The sequence below is a fragment of the Lepus europaeus genome, unplaced genomic scaffold, assembly GCF_033115175.1.
Source record: "Lepus europaeus isolate LE1 unplaced genomic scaffold, mLepTim1.pri SCAFFOLD_3_1, whole genome shotgun sequence".
NCBI classification, from domain to species: Eukaryota; Metazoa; Chordata; class Mammalia; order Lagomorpha; family Leporidae; genus Lepus; species Lepus europaeus.
The window spans coordinates 1,453,656-1,460,003 of NW_026909276.1; the positions used below are offsets into that span (position 1 = coordinate 1,453,656).

At 42.5% G+C, this 6,348-nt stretch overlaps 1 pseudogene; it reads right to left on the reverse strand.

Annotated features, from left to right (window-relative positions):
• Positions 1-5,729: 5,729 nt before the first annotated feature.
• On the reverse strand, positions 5,730-5,863 carry LOC133755367 (U2 spliceosomal RNA; annotated as a pseudogene).
• Positions 5,864-6,348: the final 485 nt, after the last annotated feature.

Here is a 6,348-nt window from a genome sequence, read left to right on the forward strand (position 1 = left end):
CACAGAATGTGGTCTTAAAAACTTGTTAATTAAAGGAGTAAAGTTTGCCAGATATACAACATCTTTCTACCCATGTCATTCAAATTAGCATTGAAAATTATCTTCTGAATTGAAAAACTATGAATGAGCCACGCACAAATTGTCAATTTCAACTGGAAGAAATGTCATGCCCCTATAATGGACACAATTAGATGTTCAATTAATTTCTGTCTACCAAAGAAAGGAGGCTCAGAAGTGAACATCAAACCGAGGGGTCTCATTTGCCTGTTTCAATACTCAGGCTGTTTTCTTCTTCCTTCATTTCCTTGGTGGGCTATTGTGCCACAAGAATGCCTCCATTATCAGATTCAAAATTGAATCCTGTGATACTGTAGCCTGAGGAAAAGGAAGCATTGAATATCATTCCCAGTTTTAGGCCCAGAAGATACTTAGGAAATGTTACTTTATATACACCACATGCAACATTAGTACTTTTAATTTCCTTTTTATGGGAGCAATGGAGATTAATTTGCATGTGTTCATTTCAATTTCTGTAATAAGACCTGAATTTTGCATTAAGCTTTCCATCTCAAAAACAGTTAAAAAGAACACATCTCTTCTTTCAAAAGTTTTTATTATAGTTCTATTTTGCAGTCCCTGCATCTAATATTCACTTAAAACCTTGAAATATACACATATACCCATAGGTTCTAATTTGTTATTTTGTTTGTTAGATGATTCTTTATGGATTCTACCTGACAAAACACTAGAACTATCAAAAACAATGACTACATATCCAGGAAGAATATTTATCATATTAAAAAGGGGTCAAAATGTGTCAACCATGCTCAGGAACATAAAACAAGTGTTAGATGCAAAGGGGCATGTTTTAAATAAGAAATAGAATTGGCTAGATACATTTTGAATTTCAGAGAAGCCTGTACAGCCCGATAAACACACACACTTACATGACCTGCTATTAAAACACTGAAAAAGCTTAAGTAATTGTATTCTCTGTGTTACCAAAGCTCATGCTTAACACTATGAACCAGTTGCAAAAGAACTCCACAATGAGGGGTGGCAGAGGAGCCGGTATGGTAGGCATGGCATCCTCCCAGTTGAAAGCAGAGGGCTAAACCCCCTTTCAAACAGGAGTGGAGGAATGATGGGGTCTGACTCAGGCTCTAGGGCTAAGTTTCAGGTCATCTGAGAGAAGAGAAGGGCCATCCCTTCACTCAAGAAGAATGGATCCGTGGCCCGCTGTCTGCCATGATGGGGCGGGGCGCAGACACCCAGACACCCAACCATGGGCCGACTTCTGCTATCAGGCGCTGATCCGCTGATCCCTCACTCTCGATTGCTTGCTTGGGGCTCCCAGGTACCGACCGGGTCATGCTCGGCTTCACGTCGGCACTTGACGTGGCTGTACTTAGGATCAGCAATCCCCACAGAGGAATCCTAGAGCTCTTGCCTCCCACAGCTCCTTCCGCTTGCCTGCTCTGCCGTCTCCATTCTTTGGGAAGGGCTTGGACCATCTCTGGGTTCCAATGGGATGCCAATGGCTCAGGCAGCAGCTGAACTCGCTGCCCCAGCTCTCTGGCCCCTCCCTTCCCACCTTCACCACCTGCATCTCCACCCCCCCACACACACACGGGGTTCCAAACTCTGTCATCATCAGCAGCAGCAGCAACATCGTAGGCTCCTCTCGGGTTCACCCCTATCCATGTTCCACCCCCAAGTGGGACGCCTTCTCTCATGATGACAAGCTCCAAGTCTATCCATCAGCCCATAGGGGAAAACAGTTGATCCCGACATTTAGTGCTGTGTTTTGCTTCTCCCAGCAGGGGAGCCAGTATGGTGCCCATGGCATCCTCCCAGTTGAAAGCAGAGGGCTAAAACCCCTTTCAAACAGAAACGGGGGAATGATGGGGTCTGGTTCAGGCTCTAGGACTAAGGTTCAGGTCATCTGAGAGAAGCAATTTTCTGGGAAAACCTTTCTAGACTTAATTGTTTACTTTTTTTTAAAATGGGTTTTCACTATTTTTCCTCTTTAGCCCAGTTTTTTGGAGGGGCTTATGGAAATAAGCCAGCAGAATCCTTTCCTCCACAAATTCCCAGACACAGTAATCCTTCCCTGTTGACTGAAGATACCTTTCAAAATGTTTCATGGATACCTGAAACAGAAAGTAATGCCAAAGCTTATAAATACTATTTTTTCATACATATACATGCCTATGATGAAGTTTAATTTATAAATTAGACATAGTAAGAGATAAACAGTAATCATAAATTAGAACAATTAGAATGATATATTATACTAAAAGTTATTTGAAACTTATGAAGTCTTTATTTTTGGAATTTTTTGTTTAATATTTTCAGACCACAGATGACCTTGGGTAACTAAAACCTGAAAAGGGAAACAGCAGATAGGGAGAAAGCACTATATTCACTGGGAGTGGAGAGCCATTTAGTTTGGCAGAAAATGTGAAGGTGTCCCCAGGGCGCACATCTTCCCACACTCACGCCTAAAACTCGGCTGCCTTGTCTCCATCCCTACTGACTCGCTGTTACCCTGGGCTGTAAGGAGAGTGCTTACCATCAATCCTGTTTCAAACAGATGAAGGAAAGGAGATACCTACCTTAAAGGATTTGATAATCACATTTGTCAAAAGACAAAACTACAGTGCATTTAGTTTAAAGATCTTATTGACTTCACTTTCCATACTTGAATCAAACGACACTTCATTCTATAGAATTGAGGGAGTGCTCTAATGAGCCAAGTAGAAGAGGTTGGTTTCAGGGACAGAGATGGGCCTGAAGAAAGTGGGAACAAAGGGTAAATCACCTCCAGATGGCTTTCCTAGTAGGAAAGGGACCAGCAGCCAGAACGATGGAAAAATAACCCATTGGCTACCAACAGGTTACTGAGTTTTGTTGTTATTATTTTATAATGAATAAAGCAGAGGGAACTGTGTTATCATGCCAATCAAAACTGGCCTATTTGAGTGCTCTAGCTGTTACCTCTCCTTGATTTTTTAGAAGGTCAGATAACAACTCAGTTTGCATTTGGTGATAAGGAACTTCAGCTTGAATGACTCCATTTTGATTTTTAGCCTGGTTTGATGGGGCCCAGTGCAAGAGCTTAAGTCCAAGACAATGGCTTCCTGTAATATTTAAATGGTTCTCTCTTTGGACTCCACTATAATACTGTATATAAATACCTGCATTTAAAAAATATAAAATGCTGATCACATGAGCACAGTGGAACACAACCTGGAAAAGTCCAGGCTAAGCGGAGCCAAGTTTAGTTATGAATCCATGTGAAACAACAGATGCACATGAACATCATGGTTTCTTTTCAGTGACTTCTTGTGTGGGATCCAGCTGTGCAGTGTGCACTCTGAGTTTTATAATTTTCACCTTCAGGTGTGGAAGAAGAAATGGGAAGTGGAGAAAGGTGTCGCAATCCTAGCTGTTAGAATGCTGCTGCTGACTTGGGAAGACAGACTGCTCTTGCCTTTGGTCCCTGTCTGAGAATGGGAAGAGTGGTGTGTCTTACTTTTTCCTTAGCTGTCTACTGCCTCACCTGCAGCTTGAAAGAAATAATGTGTGTGAACCTATTCTTAGAACTATAATGAGATTATAATTACTTTTTAAGGTATCTTTTCCAAGCAGACATTGGTTTTCCCTGGTCAATATCTCTTATTTCCCAATTCCCTTCTAGAATTGTCTGTGAACTTCTCTGAGACTGAATACAACACTCTGGGAGTAGATTATATTTTCAAGTAGAGACTATTTAGCTCCATATTTGCTGTGCAATATTAGAATTTTTTTCCTCCTAACAAAAAAGTTTAATTTTAATACTAACTAATACTAATAAATATATTATTTCTGGAATATATTTGTGCTCTGGATAGGTTACAGCATTTCATAGTTCTATACCAAAGCCCTACTTAATTCACACATAGTACACGTGTCCCTCTGCATCCTCAGTGGACTGGGTTCATGACCCCTGAGGATCCTGAAATTAGAGGATGCACAAATCCCTTATATAAAAAATGGTGTAACATTTGCATATAAGCTAAACATTTCAAATCATCTCTATAACTTATAAGACCCTATACAATGTAAGTACTATTTAGGGAGCTGTTATATTTTGGGGGGAAGAATAAGAAAAAAAGCCTGTACATGTCCGGTATGGATACAATTATTTTTCTCAATGTTTTTGAAACAAGGTTGGTTGAATATGCAGGTGCAGAACCAGTGGATACAGAGAATCAACTACATATAATTTGGACTTAAATTCTTTTATTTTTATTTTTTGACAGGCAGAGTGGACAGTGAGAGAAAGAGAGACAGAGAGAAAGGTCTTCCTTTACCGTTGGTTCACCCTCCAATGGCTGCTGTGGCCGGCACACCGTGCTGATCTGAAGGCAGGAGCCAGGTGCTTCTCCTGGTCTCCCATGTGGGTGCAGGGCCATCCTCCACTGCACTCCCAGGCCACAGCAGAGAGCTGGACTGGAAGAGTGGCAACCGGGACAGGATCGGTGCACTGACTGGGACTAGAACCCGGTGTGCCGGTGCAGCAAGGTGGAGGATTAGCCTAGTGAGCTGTGGCGCCGGCTGATTCTTTCTTTTTTTAAAAGATTTTTATTTGTTTGAAAGTCAGAGTTACAGAGAGGCAGAGGCAGAGAGAAAGAAAGAGACAGAGAGATAGAGAGACAGAGAGACAGAGAGAGGGAGAGGGAGAGGTCTCCCAGCTGCTATTTCACACCCCAGATGACCACATCAGCCACAGATGTGCCAATCTGAAGCCAGAAGCCAGGAGCCTCCTCTGGGACCTCCACTACCCTCCACTGCCCTCCATTGCCCTCCCAGGCCATAGCAGAGAGCTGGATGGGAAGTGAAGCAGCCAGGACACGAACCAGCGCCCATATAGGATGCTGGCACTGCAGGTGGCAGCTTTACCCACTACGCCACAGTGCCAGACCCATGACTTTGATTCTTTTAACATAAACAATACAAGAAGTGTCCAGCACACCTGCTCTTATCCCCGGACCATGGAAGACTAGCTGGAGAGTCTTCAAGCCCCAGACAAGAAAACTGACATTCAGGGCAAAACATGGAGCACACTCAAGGACAACAGATGAAGAGTTTTGAAAATTCACCCAACCTAGGCTGTGGAGAACTGCAGGGAGGGGGATGAACAAAGCAAATGTGACAGCCAGCACACAGGTGGTAGGGCAAGGCCAGCGGGGATGCTGTCTTTGCCAAGGGCATGGCTGTAAGTGTGGGCCAGGCAGGTCCCAGATGGGTCATCTGCTCACAGAGGCTCCAGCCTGTGGTTGAGAAAACACCAACAAAGCCATGGCAAGCATTCTACTGCAAGCATTTGCCGGAAAGTCCTGAAACTCACAGGTGCACCTCCATGCTTGCCTTTCCATCCTGGGGAAATTTGTACTCCTTAAACAGTTTCTTAGGGAAAATAAAGATTATCTTGTCCTGCTCTTATGAAGCCTATAGTAGTATCATCATATAATGCAGTAAATACGTCCCTTGTACATCCAATATTCTATTGATGGCATAATCAAATAAGGACATGAAATAAAAAGGAATTTAAGGAACATCTCTTGAATAAAGAGCAATACAAATACTCTAAGAAAAATTATTGTGTTAAACAATATATGAAGTCATATATTAATAACAAGCTGGATATACTAAAAGATGCAAAGGTGGTTGACAATTAAAAATGAGTGTCGATTATCCGTGTAAGTAAAAATACAAGAAAAAGTTACATAATCACTTAGATTAGAAGAATTAATCAAATTTAAACTGATAAGAACAGATACTACACTTGATCTTAGCCAAAAGGCCAAGAAGCGATATTACATAATCCCTTAGATTAGATTAGGGAGAGAAAGATCCAACATGGGAAGTGGGATACAGAGCAGACTCATAGGATGGCAGATGTCCTAAACAACACTCTGGCCTCAGAATCAGCCCTCAAGGCATTCAGATCTGGCTGAAGAGCCCATGAGAGTATAGCAGGCATGGAAAGCCAAGATATCATGGAAAAAAAAAAAGACCTAAATGAATGATCTCTGTGAGTGAGATCCCAGTGGAAAGAACAGGGCCATCAAAGAAGGAGGTACCCTTCTCCGAAGGGAGGAGAGAACTTCCACTTTGACTATGACCCTGTTGGAATAGGATCGAAGTCAGCGAACTCTAAAGGCTTCCATAGCCCTGGCAGCTCATGACTAGAGCCTAGGGAGATTACTGACGCCATGAACAGGAGTGTCAAATTGTTAAGTCAGCAACAGGAGTCACTGTGTACTTACACCCCATGTGGGATCTGTCCCTAATGTGTCG